The sequence below is a fragment of the Macrosteles quadrilineatus genome, unplaced genomic scaffold (genome assembly GCF_028750875.1).
Source record: "Macrosteles quadrilineatus isolate MER2022 unplaced genomic scaffold, UCM_ALF_1.0 Scaffold_2__2_contigs__length_208266976, whole genome shotgun sequence".
Taxonomy (NCBI): domain Eukaryota; kingdom Metazoa; phylum Arthropoda; class Insecta; order Hemiptera; family Cicadellidae; genus Macrosteles; species Macrosteles quadrilineatus.
In genome coordinates this window covers 82,127,748-82,143,902 of record NW_026542595.1, presented here as the reverse complement: position 1 = coordinate 82,143,902, position 16,155 = coordinate 82,127,748, and the positions used below count along the sequence as shown (strand labels likewise).

Below are 16,155 nucleotides of genomic sequence, written 5' to 3'. Positions count from 1 at the left end.
TGGGTGCTCACTTAGTTGCCAGCACATCATGGGCATCAGTGCTACTACCCCAAGGTCTACTACCGGAAATCCACGACAACCGCTAGTTTTCATAACAATAACCTAACTAGTTTTATCCTAGGAAGAGGTAGTTATGGATTACTCGTGGAAGGAAGATATAAAAACAAAATTCATGGCCATAAAAAAAACATATATATAAATTGTGCGTGCAGTTATCCCCCTCTCCTTTGTTGGGTCATCAACCCAGTCAATTTTTGCAGGGCAGAAACCAAGTGAGAGTCCTTAAGGCCTCAAATTCGCTGACAAACAAAACAGGTCTCGACCATCAACGGAAGGGCAATAAAAAAAAATCATGCGGAGGTGCCAGCACGTTGGGAGCTCTAAGGTTTCACCTATTCTGAGTGGAGATGAGCCGGAACCCTAATGACACCAATCGGTTTTTGCAAACCCAACACCGCCGCGTTCCGATTTTTCATCAACCCGAAACAAAACTCCTGGTGTCAAAGGTGGGTAGGCGCTGCAACTGCAGTCAAATTTTGGTTGTTTTAGGGAAATTCACCTGCACTAACCTATTTAACCCTAGTAACCTAATCACACTACCTAGCCCAAGCGCATTCTTTTGGCGGAAGGGGGCGTGGTTGTGCCGTGCGCGTCACTTTTATATATACATACTCAGCGCGTGGGCAACAACTTACTGGCCGAAGCATATATCAGCAGCCAATGGAATAGAGGAAAAAAGGCGATGAGCATACGAGAAATCTCCTAAGAGAAAGCGCCTGAATGCTTGCTGACAGCTCCAAATTAAAACATAAGTATTAGTGTCTAAGTAATTGCATTAATTTATCAGGGAACCCAAATTCAATCATGAAGTAGTTTAAGTTCAGTTAGGGGTTGCCGGGGAGAAATCAGGGGGCTTTAGGATGTAGGTTTTCTAACTTAAAATGTCGGTCTTTTCCTTAAGAGAAGCCGACAACAGCTTGTCGAAACAAAATCTAAATTCACATGGTTCTAGATTGTTCAATAAATTAAACTTATGAGCTGTCAATTCGATTAATTCATTGATAGATTTCCTTACTTCTATCAGTTTCCATTTTACAGTGTTAGTTCATTAATTAGTAATGTTGTAAATGCAATTCGTTCATAGTCAGGTAGTGGGTTAGTTATAAGGTTTACTTGTTATAAATTACTAAAGTCACAGCTCATCAAAAGCTGGCTTAAGGTGTTAACGGCAATGGGCACGATCAACCTCAGGGTAAAATCCTTTAAAATACAGTTAACAGTCCTTCTTAATTTCTCAACCTCATAGATACTATTAATAAGTTTATATATTTCCTTGTCACAATCCTCATGCATCCATACCACTCTTCCATTATCTTAGTCCACAGTCATGCTGAACCAATTACAAGTAGTATCACCCAGTCACCCAGATTCTCTACAGTAAATGTTACACTGAAAATCCCGACTCACATTTATTGAAATTTGGTACAAACGTTTAAACCTACGTTTGTTCGAATGAGTTCACGAATCAATGTGATCAGATCATGGGAACGGGGTCTTATGGAGTAAAAATAGGGTTTTCTCACTTTATGACCCTCAAAACATAAAATGTCCCAATTTCTCTCAAAATCATTTTGAAGAACTTAAAAATAATAATTTGGTATATCGAAGTGTTTATTTACGGCTATTGTAGGCCTCTCACAACATTTGTACAAGTTTATCGGTGTATCCACCCAAGGCAACGCTAGTTCCGTGGATACAAATCAGCTTAAGTTAGGTTTTCTTGTTTATAATTAAAGATGAAAATAAAATATGATGCAAAAGAACCCAACCAATTCAACCTCTAATCACTATCTCCAAAAAACACTGTCCAAAATTTCTCAACAATTGAAATATTTTATGTTTCTTAAATGTATATCTTTGCCCCAGTAAACGTCACTCAAAAGATTTTCCTCTTTTTACACCTCAATCCTTTATACTTTAAGTAAACTAGTTTTAGAACATTAAATATATTTTTGATAGCTTCGATAGGAGACTAACTATGTTTTACTGGTAGCCTTATCCATTTGTTATTTCAGATGATTTTGAAAGAGCAATGAAAAATGTAGTACGGCTCCAAAAAGGGGAAGAAAACTGTGACCGAGTCCGAAGGGGAACCCAAAGGGAAGGGCCATTCCCGTAATCGCAAGTGGTCCTCTTCAGATGAAGAGTCAGAGAACGAAGATAGGCGCCATGCTACGAAGGTATCCAAGGCTATAGGCCTACCACCTCCGCCACTACAAAATCTACTCTGATGGGTGCTCACTTAGTTGCCAGCACATCATGGGCATCAGTGCTACTACCCCAAGGTCTACTACCGGAAATCCACGACAACCGCTAGTTTTCATAACAATAACCTAACTAGTTTTATCCTAGGAAGAGGTAGTTATGGATTACTCGTGGAAGGAAGATATAAAAACAAAATTCATGGCCATAAAAAAAACATATAATTATATAAATTGTGCGTGCAGTTATCCCCCTCTCCTTTGTTGGGTCATCAACCCAGTCAATTTTTGCAGGGCAGAAACCAAGTGAGAGTCCTTGAGGCCTCAAATCTTTCTTTTTTCGCTAAGGGGGGAGGAGCCCGATCGCTGACAAACAAAACAGGTCTCGACCTTCAACGGAAGGGCAATAAAAAAAAATCATGCGGAGGTGCCAGCACGTTGGGAGCTCTAAGGTTTCACCTATTCTGAGTGGAGATGAGCCGGAACCCTAATGGCACCAATCGGTTTTTGCGAACCCAACACCGCCACGTTCCGATTTTTCATCAACCCGAAACGAAACTCCTGGTGTCAAAGGTGGGTAGGCGCTGCAACTGCAGTCAAATTTTGGTTGTTTTAGGGAAATTCACCTGCACTAACCTATTTAACCCTAGTAACCTAATTACACTACCTAGCCCAAGCGCATTCTTTTGGCGGAAGGGGGCGTGGTTGTGCCGTGCGCGTCACTTTTATATATACATACTCAGCGCGTGGGCAACAACTTACTGGCCGAAGCATATATCAGCAGCCAATGGAATAGAGGAAAAAAGGCGATGAGCATACGAGAAATCTCCTAAGAGAAAGCGCCTGAATGCTTGCTGACAGCTCCAAATTAAAACATAAGTATTAGTGTCTAAGTAATTGCATTAATTTATCAGGGAACCCAAATTCAATCATGAAGTAGTTTAAGTTCAGTTAGGGGTTGCCGGGGAGAAATCAGGGGGCTTTAGGATGTAGGTTTTCTAACTTAAAATGTCGGTCTTTTCCTTAAGAGAAGCCGACAACAGCTTGTCGAAACAAAATCTAAATTCACATGGTTCTAGATTGTTCAATAAATTAAACTTATGAGCTGTCAATTCGATTAATTCATTGATAGATTTCCTTACTTCTATCAGTTTCCATTTTACAGTGTTAGTTCATTAATTAGTAATGTTGTAAATGCAATTCGTTCATAGTCAGGTAGTGGGTTAGTTATAAGGTTTACTTGTTATAAATTACTAAAGTCACAGCTCATCAAAAGCTGGCTTAAGGTGTTAACGGCAATGGGCACGATCAACCTCAGGGTAAAATCCTTTAAAATACAGTTAACAGTCCTTCTTAATTTCTCAACCTCATAGATACTATTAATAAGTTTATATATTTCCTTGTCACAATCCTCATGCATCCATACCACTCTTCCATTATCTTAGTCCACAGTCATGCTGAACCAATTACAAGTAGTATCACCCAGTCACCCAGATTCTCTACAGTAAATGTTACACTGAAAATCCCGACTCACATTTATTGAAATTTGGTACAAACGTTTAAACCTACGTTTGTTCGAATGAGTTCACGAATCAATGTGATCAGATCATGGGAACGGGGTCTTATGGAGTAAAAATAGGGTTTTCTCACTTTATGACCCTCAAAAACATAAAATGTCCCAATTTCTCTCAAAATCATTTTGAAGAACTTAAAAATAATAATTTGGTATATCGAAGTGTTTATTTACGGCTATTGTAGGCCTCTCACAACATTTGTACAAGTTTATCGGTGTATCCACCCAAGGCAACGCTAGTTCCGAGGATACAAATCAGCTTAAGTTAGGTTTTCTTGTTTATAATTAAAGATGAAAATAAAATATGATGCAAAAGAACCCAACCAATTCAACCTCTAATCACTGTCTCCAAAAAACACTGTCCAAAATTTCTCAACAATTGAAATATTTTATGTTTCTTAAATGTATATCTTTGCCCCAGTAAACGTCACTCAAAAGATTTTCCTCTTTTTACACCTCAATCCTTTATACTTTAAGTAAACTAGTTTTAGAACATTAAATATATTTTTGATAGCTTCGATAGGAGACTAACTATGTTTTACTGGTAGCCTTATCCATTTGTTATTTCAGATGATTTTGAAAGAGCAATGAAAAATGTAGTACGGCTCCAAAAAGGGGAAGAAAACTGTGACCGAGTCCGAAGGGGAACCCAAAGGGAAGGGCCATTCCCGTAATCGCAAGTGGTCCTCTTCCCACTTCTTCACTAACAAGAAAACCTAACTTAAGCTGATTTGTATCCTCGGAACTAGCGTTGCCTTGGGTGGATACACCGATAAACTTGTACAAATGTTGTGAGAGGCCTACAATAGCCGTAAATAAACACTTCGATATACCAAATTATTATTTTTAAGTTCTTCAAAATGATTTTGAGAGAAATTGGGACATTTTATGTTTTTGAGGGTCATAAAGTGAGAAAACCCTATTTTTACTCCATAAGACCCCGTTCCCATGATCTGATCACATTGATTCGTGAACTCATTCGAACAAACGTAGGTTTAAACGTTTGTACCAAATTTCAATAAATGTGAGTCGGGATTTTCAGTGTAACATTTACTGTAGAGAATCTGGGTGACTGGGTGATACTACTTGTAATTGGTTCAGCATGACTGTGGACTAAGATAATGGAAGAGTGGTATGGATGCATGAGGATTGTGACAAGGAAATATATAAACTTATTAATAGTATCTATGAGGTTGAGAAATTAAGAAGGACTGTTAACTGTATTTTAAAGGATTTTACCCTGAGGTTGATCGTGCCCATTGCCGTTAACACCTTAAGCCAGCTTTTGATGAGCTGTGACTTTAGTAATTTATAACAAGTAAACCTTATAACTAACCCACTACCTGACTATGAACGAATTGCATTTACAACATTACTAATTAATGAACTAACACTGTAAAATGGAAACTGATAGAAGTAAGGAAATCTATCAATGAATTAATCGAATTGACAGCTCATAAGTTTAATTTATTGAACAATCTAGAACCATGTGAATTTAGATTTTGTTTCGACAAGCTGTTGTCGGCTTCTCTTAAGGAAAAGACCGACATTTTAAGTTAGAAAACCTACATCCTAAAGCCCCCTGATTTCTCCCCGGCAACCCCTAACTGAACTTAAACTACTTCATGATTGAATTTGGGTTCCCTGATAAATTAATGCAATTACTGCAAGGCTTCTCCCCCCGAAGATAGGCGCCATGCTACGAAGGTATCCAAGGCTATAGGCCTACCACCTCCGCCACTACAAAATCTACTCTGATGGGTGCTCACTTAGTTGCCAGCACATCATGGGCATCAGTGCTACTACCCCAAGGTCTACTACCGGAAATCCACGACAACCGCTAGTTTTCATAACAATAACATAACTAGTTTTATCCTAGGAAGAGGTAGTTATGGATTACTCGTGGAAGGAAGATATAAAAACAAAATTCATGGCCATAAAAAAACATATATATAAATTGTGCTTGCAGTTATCCCCCTCTCCTTTGTTGGGTCATCAACCCAGTCAATTTTTGCAGGGCAGAAACCAAGTGAGAGTCCTTAAGGCCTCAAATTCGCTGACAAACAAAACAGGTCTCGACCATCAACGGAAGGGCAATAAAAAAAAATCATGCGGAGGTGCCAGCACGTTGGGAGCTCTAAGGTTTCACCTATTCTGAGTGGAGATGAGCCGGAACCCTAATGACACCAATCGGTTTTTGCAAACCCAACACCGCCGCGTTCCGATTTTTCATCAACCCGAAACAAAACTCCTGGTGTCAAAGGTGGGTAGGCGCTGCAACTGCAGTCAAATTTTGGTTGTTTTAGGGAAATTCACCTGCACTAACCTATTTAACCCTAGTAACCTAATCACACTACCTAGCCCAAGCGCATTCTTTTGGCGGAAGGGGGCGTGGTTGTGCCGTGCGCGTCACTTTTATATATACATACTCAGCGCGTGGGCAACAACTTACTGGCCGAAGCATATATCAGCAGCCAATGGAATAGAGGAAAAAAGGCGATGAGCATACGAGAAATCTCCTAAGAGAAAGCGCCTGAATGCTTGCTGACAGCTCCAAATTAAAACATAAGTATTAGTGTCTAAGTAATTGCATTAATTTTTCAGGGAACCCAAATTCAATCATGAAGTAGTTTAAGTTCAGTTAGGGGTTGCCAGGGAGAAATCAGGGGGCTTTAGGATGTAGGTTTTCTAACTTAAAATGTCGGTCTTTTCCTTAAGAGAAGCCGACAACAGCTTGTCGAAACAAAATCTAAATTCACATGGTTCTAGATTGTTCAATAAATTAAACTTATGAGCTGTCAATTCGATTAATTCATTGCTAGATTTCCTTACTTCTATCAGTTTCCATTTTACAGTGTTAGTTCATTAATTAGTAATGTTGTAAATGCAATTCGTTCATAGTCAGGTAGTGGGTTAGTTATAAGGTTTACTTGTTATAAATTACTAAAGTCACAGCTCATCAAAAGCTGGCTTAAGGTGTTAACGGCAATGGGCACGATCAACCTCAGGGTAAAATCCTTTAAAATACAGTTAACAGTCCTTCTTAATTTCTCAACCTCATAGATACTATTAATAAGTTTATATATTTCCTTGTCACAATCCTCATGCATCCATACCACTCTTCCATTATCTTAGTCCACAGTCATGCTGAACCAATTACAAGTAGTATCACCCAGTCACCCAGATTCTCTACAGTAAATGTTACACTGAAAATCCCGACTCACATTTATTGAAATTTGGTACAAACGTTTAAACCTACGTTTGTTCGAATGAGTTCACGAATCAATGTGATCAGATCATGGGAACGGGGTCTTATGGAGTAAAAATAGGGTTTTCTCACTTTATGACCCTCAAAACATAAAATGTCCCAATTTCTCTCAAAATCATTTTGAAGAACTTAAAAATAATAATTTGGTATATCGAAGTGTTTATTTACGGCTATTGTAGGCCTCTCACAACATTTGTACAAGTTTATCGGTGTATCCACCCAAGGCAACGCTAGTTCCGAGGATACAAATCAGCTTAAGTTAGGTTTTCTTGTTTATAATTAAAGATGAAAATAAAATATGATGCAAAAGAACCCAACCAATTCAACCTCTAATCACTGTCTCCAAAAAACACTGTCCAAAATTTCTCAACAATTGAAATATTTTATGTTTCTTAATTGTATATCTTTGCCCCAGTAAACGTCACTCAAAAGATTTTCCTCTTTTTACACCTCAATCCTTTATACTTTAAGTAAACTAGTTTTAGAACATTAAATATATTTTTGATAGCTTCGATAGGAGACTAACTATGTTTTACTGGTAGCCTTATCCATTTGTTACTAGTTATTACTAGTTAGTTGTTACTAGTGGCCTGTAGGGGCCATAGCCCCTAATTTAGACACAGTTGTTAATATGAAGACAACTCCCCATTTTGCGGTAGTAAGACAGAAATAACTTATATCAATGAATTTGTCCCTGAATTTTAAAACAGTAAGGCCCATTTCCCGGAATCTCTTTTTGTGTAGCGGAAAGCGACGCAAAAGCCATTGCACTGTTGTATTGCCTTAAGTTTTTTACGAAGTTAGAATCATGTTAAGAGGACATAGATTGTGATAAACAACACTCAACTCATTTTCCAGCGTTCTTCTGAAGGCAGGTTGTAAACCAGGTTGTGGATTTCTTTCATAGTTAGGCCTTACATGACGTTCTCTTTCAGCATTTCTTGTGTCAGTTGAATTCCTGGATACTCTTCCAGGTCTTGCAGGTCTACCCCCTCCTACTCTGTCTAGTAACTAAAAACTATAACCATTATAAAAACGGAAAACAAAATAAATTCCTGGTTACTCTTCTACGTCTTGCAGATCTTCCCATACCCATAGTCTATCTATCTATCATATCTACCCATAGTTCTGTCTAGTAACTTCACTCATTATAAAAACAGAAAACAGAAAATTTTGTAAATATATTTCATTTTGAAACATTATTTACCAACATTGACTTTCGGAATAAATGTAAACATTGCAAATAAATGTAAACAGTGCAAATAAAAACGGAAAACAGAAAATTTTGTAAATACATTTCATTTTGAAACATTATTTACCAACATTGACTTTCGGAATAAATGGATAGCCTAGGGTTCACTACGATACTCGGACAGAATACGATTGAATCGATCTATCGTGATTCTGCGATATTTCTTTCTTACTGAAATCGAATCGGTTCTATGACGACGGAATCATCGTATCCTATGTTTGTTTACGTTTACGTGTTGTTATGTTGTTATTGTTGACATTGTCATTAATTTGTGTGACTGTGACTTAGTTAATAGTTATTAGTTGTTGGAGGTGGCCAGGTACACGATACACGTAAATTAGATTTTAAAATGGAATTAATTTTAAAAAAGATGGAAGCTTAACAGATTTAAATTGTTACACGTCAAGGAAATTTCGGGCTATGTAAGGTCAAAGGAAGAATTTGACCAATTAGGTAACTTATGTTTGTCTGGCATCAAGATCAAATGGATTTGCTTTTTCCACGAGAAGTACAGGTAGAAATATGTAATTACCACGAATACTTTGAAGTATTCGTGGCTATTACCTAATAAATCCATTCATGTTATTGTCTCCTTGATTTGATAATTGACTAAAATTAAATAGATTAGATTATTAACCTCTAAGCCTAAAAAGTATTAATCAGAAGATTCTGAGGGGTGGCGGTAAGGTAATTGTACCTAATAAGGTTAACGTAGGGACTTGATGAAGATTGAAAACATTTTTAGGATTATCAGTAAGAGTTAATTGGTTTCTTAAGAACATTAAAGTTATGAAAGCTTAAGTCGCTTCCTAAGATGCTGGTTAGTTGCAATTTTTTGCAGTTGTTAGAGCGATTAAATAAATAAATAAAAAGGCCTTTATTTACGAGCGAGTTTCATAATACATGGTTTTCAAACTAACTCAAGTCACTAAATCTAAACTATCCTAATATATTTACATAAGTATATACAAACAAATTACAACAGAATAACTTAATTACAATATACATTTTGCATTTGTTTTTTTCATTGCGGCCCTGAATGTGTTGTACGATTTTGAACACTTGATCTCTTGAGGGAGGCCATTGTACCACCGCGGGCCGAAATAAGAAAAAGACTTTCTTCCAGCCTCAAGCCTCACTTTAGGAAAGTGAAGCTTGCGGTCGGAGCAAGTACTACGCAGACAGATCTCCCTCCTGTACTTCAGCCTCTCGCTGAGGTAATGAGGCTCTCCCAGCGTGAGCGCTTTGTGGACCAGGCAGCAGGTCAGCTTTCTGCACATGTCATCCATTGGGATGAGCTTAGCAGCATCTCTGTAGGAGGACACGTGTTCAAAGCGACTAAGGCCAAAAATGAACCTTATGGCAGAATTTTGAATTCTCTGAACTCTTGCCATATCCTCCTTAGAGATGCTGTTTCCATATGCAGGAAAGCAATATGTGAAGGCTGGAAGGACCAAGGGCCGCATGAGTTGCGTTTTGGCAAATTCTGGCAGGAGAGTTTTGAATCTGCTAAGACCTCTCAATCTTCCCACTGCGCGTTGGACTGCAGATGTGACGTGGTCAGAAAAAGAGAGGTCTTTGTCAAGTACAACACCAAGATTGAATTGATAGGTAGCCTACAAGTCTGTAGAGAACCTAACTTATAGCCTAGGCCTAACCTATAGGCCTAACTTGCTATCAGATGAAAATTTATAGTTTGATATTTCTATCGTAGGCCTATCAGTAGAAGTTTTCACTTGATATGACTTAAATAACTTATTTATTTAAGTTACTTATGCTTTTCAAAAAGACTCGTATACACGTGCTGTGGGGTTAACTTGGGTACGGTACTTTGGTATTATCCGGAGGCCACCCTTACACAGCGCAGTTATGTTAGGTTGGGTTTTCTTACAATACCAGATGAGTCATAAATTACTTTTGCACGCCATATCCCCTCAAGTACTTAGCCAGGTCATTGACCGGAGCATGCATCACCTGTTACCACCTGTATCAGGGGTATTTGGCGGGCGAAAGTATGACTCAATTGGTATAGTTCAATTCATAACGAAACGAGGAAAGTTTTATAAACATATTTGATAATCCAACCTAACATGACGCAGCGTGCTGTATACCTAAGTTACTTGGCGGAGTATAGCGGCAGCGACGCATTTAACTCAATCCTCCCTGACATCGCTGCCTTTTTTTCTGGGAGACAGAACTCAAAGGCCGCTAATTGTAATCATGTCAAATTTGGACGGTCAGTCAATTAAAGCAGGTTTTTTCCTATTACAGTATGTAGTTATTTTTGGACTCTCCAGTAAAAAAATCTCTCTAAAATAATTGGCCTCCGCATAATACCAAAGTACCCTAACATTTCGCTTGGCTTAGCTTTTTAAGTTGCCGGTACGGTAGTTAAAGATAATTACAAACAAGGCCTACTGTACATTATGTAAATTGTATACACAAGAGTTGATAAGTAGGCTATATCTAGTAATTGTTTTTAAACAAATAAATTTACACTTGGACCTCAATTTGTAATTGTATCCTTTTTTTGTAAGTTTTATTAGCTACTTAGGCTAACCTAAGTTAAGTTAAGTTCATTTTAAAGCTACAGCACACTGTTATAGATTGGTGGGCGATAACATTGACTAAGTTATATATACCTACTATATACAAGTTACCTGTAATGGCGATAATCTACTTAAGAATCCTCATAAGCTAACATGTAAAATCAATATTGAAATTCAATAACTTATAGGCCTACATAACTTAATGGGCTATTGATTAAACTTACTATATTTTAAGTTTATTCGATAGCTTAGGCTATATTATGTTATAAGTTTATTCCATTATGTAATACCTTAAGTAACTTAATAAGTTATTCCATCGATAATATCTTAGCTTTTCTCTTTGGAATTGTAGATTGATGTTTTAAAATTGATTGACTTAATGCTTTTTAATGTTTTTGCAGGTTCATACCCTGATCAACCGACTCTAGGCCTAGTGAGATTTCAAGTTTGCGTACCTCTAACCAACATTCGCAAAATGCATTGGAGTGTGGTCACAGATCTCTCTATTACGTAATAAATAAATCCAGCGGTGAACAGGTAAGACATTTATTTGTTTAAATTGTTTATTTATAGTAGTAACATTTTCTATACAGCCTCTGATCCCATGTAACTTAGGGGTTGTCATATTAGTGGTGGTTCTAGATTAGAACGTTGTGAAGGGCTAACAGGGGTGATTAACATTAGGAGGGGGTTTCAGGGGTTCCCCTTAAGAAAATCTGCTATTTTTATTTTTTTTTAACTGTGTTTACGTCTAGAACTGTGTTCCAAAACTTCTGTCACCTATTTATGACAAAATTTATGTTTAAACTTATATTTCCAGAGTCAGATTCTAATGGGGAGGGCTCTTGCTTCTATAGCCCTCCACCCCTTGGAACCGCCCACTGCATTATAGTATTTTAATGTGGGAAAAATTGAGAATTAATTTAGTTGGAAGATAAGATATAACGGGACAGCAAAATTGGTAGAATATGCATATAAGCTTTAACAAATTTCATGCAAATATATTTGATTAAGGTAATGTGATCATAAATAAAAGCATCTGCCACTATTTAAAATTAAAATTAGGCTTAGGCCTAATACAGATAAACCATTGCTGTTGCTAAAAGTCTAATACAGATAAACCATTGCTGTTGCTAAAAGTCTAATACAGATAAACCATTGCTGTTGCTAAAAGTCTAATACAGATAAACCATTGCTGTTGCTAAAATAAACCTGCATTAGTCTTAATTTTAAAATAGGTATGGGTTATATTTTTTGTAAACCATAAGCTGTCGTTGTTCATAAAAAAATGAAGTTGAAACTGTTAATTACTAAGAAAACCATGATTTGAGGTAGAAATTAATCTAGTCAAAAGGTACATTTTAATTAAATTATGTTAATTTATAAAACTGCTATCTAACTCGTACTTAAATACAAGTGAATAAAATGTTGTGGATGTTCAATGAATTTTAGCATTAGTTTGTCTGCAAATGTTAATTTCTCGAGAACATGCGCCATTCAACCCAAATAGACACGTTAAAGTTTTAACATTGCATTCTAGCCGAGGAGAATTTATTGTTCATTCATCCTACACTAGCCTCCTTATTTAAATAACATGTAAAGTTTCTCTGTTCTAGAAGACTGAAGAAGGAACATCACAGGGGCTGTTACTTAGACCTTTCTAAAGCATTGATGAATATTTGTTTTGGCAGCAACGACTACGTTACAAGTTAAATCATCTTTCTACTGCAAGGACTCCAATCAACAAAGATTTTTAATCGATAACATATTGTATTGATGCCTTTTTCAATCTTAAAAAATGTAAAATAAAGTACTCCTGTATCCTTGTATTGCATTCTTGTGTTCTTGTCCTCTCTGTAGAGGTTATAGAGAAACTTAATGTAAATAAGTGAACACAAATGATAGAAAAACAATTTTATATAATAATAAAAACTAAATAATTAATTGAGAGCCCTCTCGATTGGGATAACCCTATTGATATTTTACTTCTTCTATCAAAACAAATACTAAAATACTCTCTTATCGTTTTGTGTTAACTATCTTTCATATATATTCTATTATAAATTACCACACAGTCAAGTATACAGTTGAAGCTTGATTACAAAGTGCACTAATCATTGTAGGCCTATCAGTCAACAAAACTTAATTGTTCACACTAAGTGGGAATATAATTATTTAAAATAAGTCTTTCCTTCAATAAAATCTTTAAAAAATATTTAATTGCCATGTAAGCTCGGTAGGTACTGAAAAGTGTAGTATACTCATCACCCATTGTTTTAAATTGTTTGTATATTGTTTTAAAATATGTATGTTTGCTGATATAGCGTTATAAGATACAGGGAAGGTAAAGTGTGTTCTTGGTAAAATGTACTTAGATTGGTATTGAATTGTACAACAAATTAAAATTAAAGTCAAATATCCATAAACAAGCCAAAATACAACCAACAAGTTTACCTAATAATCTACTTCAAAATAACAAGTTATTTTCATGTTTTTTTTCAACTTACTGTTAACCATTTAGCTATCTGCAAAATAGGTTGATAATTTTTTTTTACATCTAATTAATTATTTACAAAGATGTTTGAAGTTTTTATAAGGTCAAACATGAGGAAACCCCATTTTTACCTCTGCTTATAGTCCGATCATGCTGGTTCACGAACGGAACGCTACAACAAACGTTGTTTTACACGTTTGTAACAAATTTCATCATAATTGGATTATTTTGACTCTTAATTTTGACTTTGAATTATATGTGTATAGGCATAGACTAAACTAATGCAGCACAAGTCTAAGGGAGTAAGTTTTATTTATGGTATAGGCTATAATTTACAGTAGAACCTTGATAACAAGGCTTTTATAAGGATTATAAAATAAGTCTTGTTATCAAGGTTGACTTCTTATCGAGGTTTGCAATAACAAATTATTAGGATTAGGGGTAAAATAATTTCAAGGGGATCTATGAAAATAACCCTTGTTATCAAGGTTGACTTGTTATCGAGGTTCTACTGTATATGAATTGAACAGATGGTGCTAAAGGCTTTTTACTTGAACTGCAACTGTTACAGCAATTACAAATTAAAATTCAAACAAAAATGGGAGTTGTATTATTTTGTTTAGAATTATTATACATACACTTCTTTTCATATTTTGAGGACCATAACAAACAAAATTTAATAAGAACCGGCTGTTTTAAAAAAAATCGGATTTTTTTGTTATATAATGGGAAAGTAATTGTAACTTTTACAGGTATGGGAGTTGTACCATTTTGTTCAAAATTTAAAACACTAGGGCCTAAAGGTAACATACTAATTTTTTTATCAACTTAAAATCGTTCGGGCCGTTTTTGAGAAAATTGTATTTTTCCTGTATTCTATGGAAAATCATCGAAATTCAAATTTTTCAAAATTATAAAAATGCCTGGAGATGCCAAGGACCTACAAACAAAATGACATTAAATTGGACTTCATAGGTCTGTACACACACACAGACACGTGTGGATGTGTGCCGAAGATCTAATTAGACCTTCGGATTTAGGCCTCTTCAGCAACTGATCCAAATCGTTAAAACTGCAATTAATAGTTATTAGTTAATTCATTAAAATTCACTATTATTTTGTAGTTGCAATTTTTAATTATATAAATTCGTATTTCTTGCAATGAAATGGTATACTTTCGACACTACATACTTTTAAGTAGGCTTTGTCAGAACGTCAGAAGTCAGCAGAAACAAACTACTGCACAAGCCTACCTACAGAATCTCAATGCCTACAGTTATGTAGAGGTGGATTGAGTAGATGATTTGAATCCGATTGAAATTGAAAACTCAATACTCACAGACTCAGATCCAACAACAAATTCGAATCCGATTTTCCGATATCGATAGTGTACACAATTCAATATCGATAGTGTAATTGCAGACTCTCGATAGATCGATTCAATCGTATTCTGTCCGAGTATCGTAGTGAACCCTAGGCTATCCGGAATAAATGTAAACATTGCAAATAAATAAGTAACAGCTGATAGAATTCAGACGTTTTTCAGTCCCCATGCATTTCTTATGGTGGATATTTTACGTTATATCTCGCTTTCTGGTAACTTTATGGGAATTCTGCTATTTTTCCCGAGTCCCTGGGATCAAGACCTTTAATTTAAGACCTCTCCCACTTCTCTACGACTTACCAGATGTCCACAATTTTCTGGTAAAAATTTGGTCTTACAGAATTATATATACATACTCAGCGCGTGGGCAACAACTTACTGGCCGAAGCATATATCAGCAGCCAATGGAATAGAGGAAAAAAGGCGATGAGCATACGAGAAATCTCCTAAGAGAAAGCGCCTGAATGCTTGCTGACAGCTCCAAATTAAAACATAAGTATTAGTGTCTAAGTAATTGCATTAATTTATCAGGGAACCCAAATTCAATCATGAAGTAGTTTAAGTTCAGTTAGGGGTTGCCGGGGAGAAATCAGGGGGCTTTAGGATGTAGGTTTTCTAACTTAAAATGTCGGTCTTTTCCTTAAGAGAAGCCGACATCAGCTTGCAGAAACAAAATCTAAATTCACATGGTTCTAGATTGTTCAATAAATTAAACTTATGTGCTGTCAATTCGATTAATTCATTGCTAGATTGTCTTACTTCTATCAGTTTCCATTTTACAGTGTTAGTTCATTAATTAGTAATGTTGTAAATGCAATTCGTTCATAGTCAGGTAGTGGGTTAGTTATAAGGTTTACTTGTTATAAATTACTAAAGTCACAGCTCATCAAAAGCTGGCTTAAGGTGTTAACGGCAATGGGCACGATCAACCTCAGGGTAAAATCCTTTAAAATACAGTTAACAGTCCTTCTTAATTTCTCAACCTCATAGATACTATTAATAAGTTTATATATTTCCTTGTCACAATCCTCATGCATCCATACCACTCTTCCATTATCTTAGTCCACAGTCATGCTGAACCAATTACAAGTAGTATCACCCAGTCACCCAGATTCTCTACAGTAAATGTTACACTGAAAATCCCGACTCACATTTATTGAAATTTGGTACAAACGTTTAAACCTACGTTTGTTCGAATGAGTTCACGAATCAATGTGATCAGATCATGGGAACGGGGTCTTATGGAGTAAAAATAGGGTTTTCTCACTTTATGACCCTCAAAAACATAAAATGTCCCAATTTCTCTCAAAATCATTTTGAAGAACTTAAAAATAATAATTTGGTATATCGAAGTGTTTATTTACGGCTATTGTA

At 36.1% G+C, this 16,155-nt stretch overlaps 1 long non-coding RNA gene across 1 annotated transcript; it reads left to right on the top strand.

Moving 5' to 3' along the window:
- The first annotated feature begins 8,754 nt into the window (after positions 1-8,754).
- LOC128988096 (uncharacterized) lies at positions 8,755-12,645 on the top strand. Its single transcript, XR_008490332.1, has 3 exons — positions 8,755-8,868; positions 11,305-11,440; positions 12,520-12,645. It is a non-coding gene; the product is annotated as an uncharacterized LOC128988096 (long non-coding RNA).
- Positions 12,646-16,155: the final 3,510 nt, after the last annotated feature.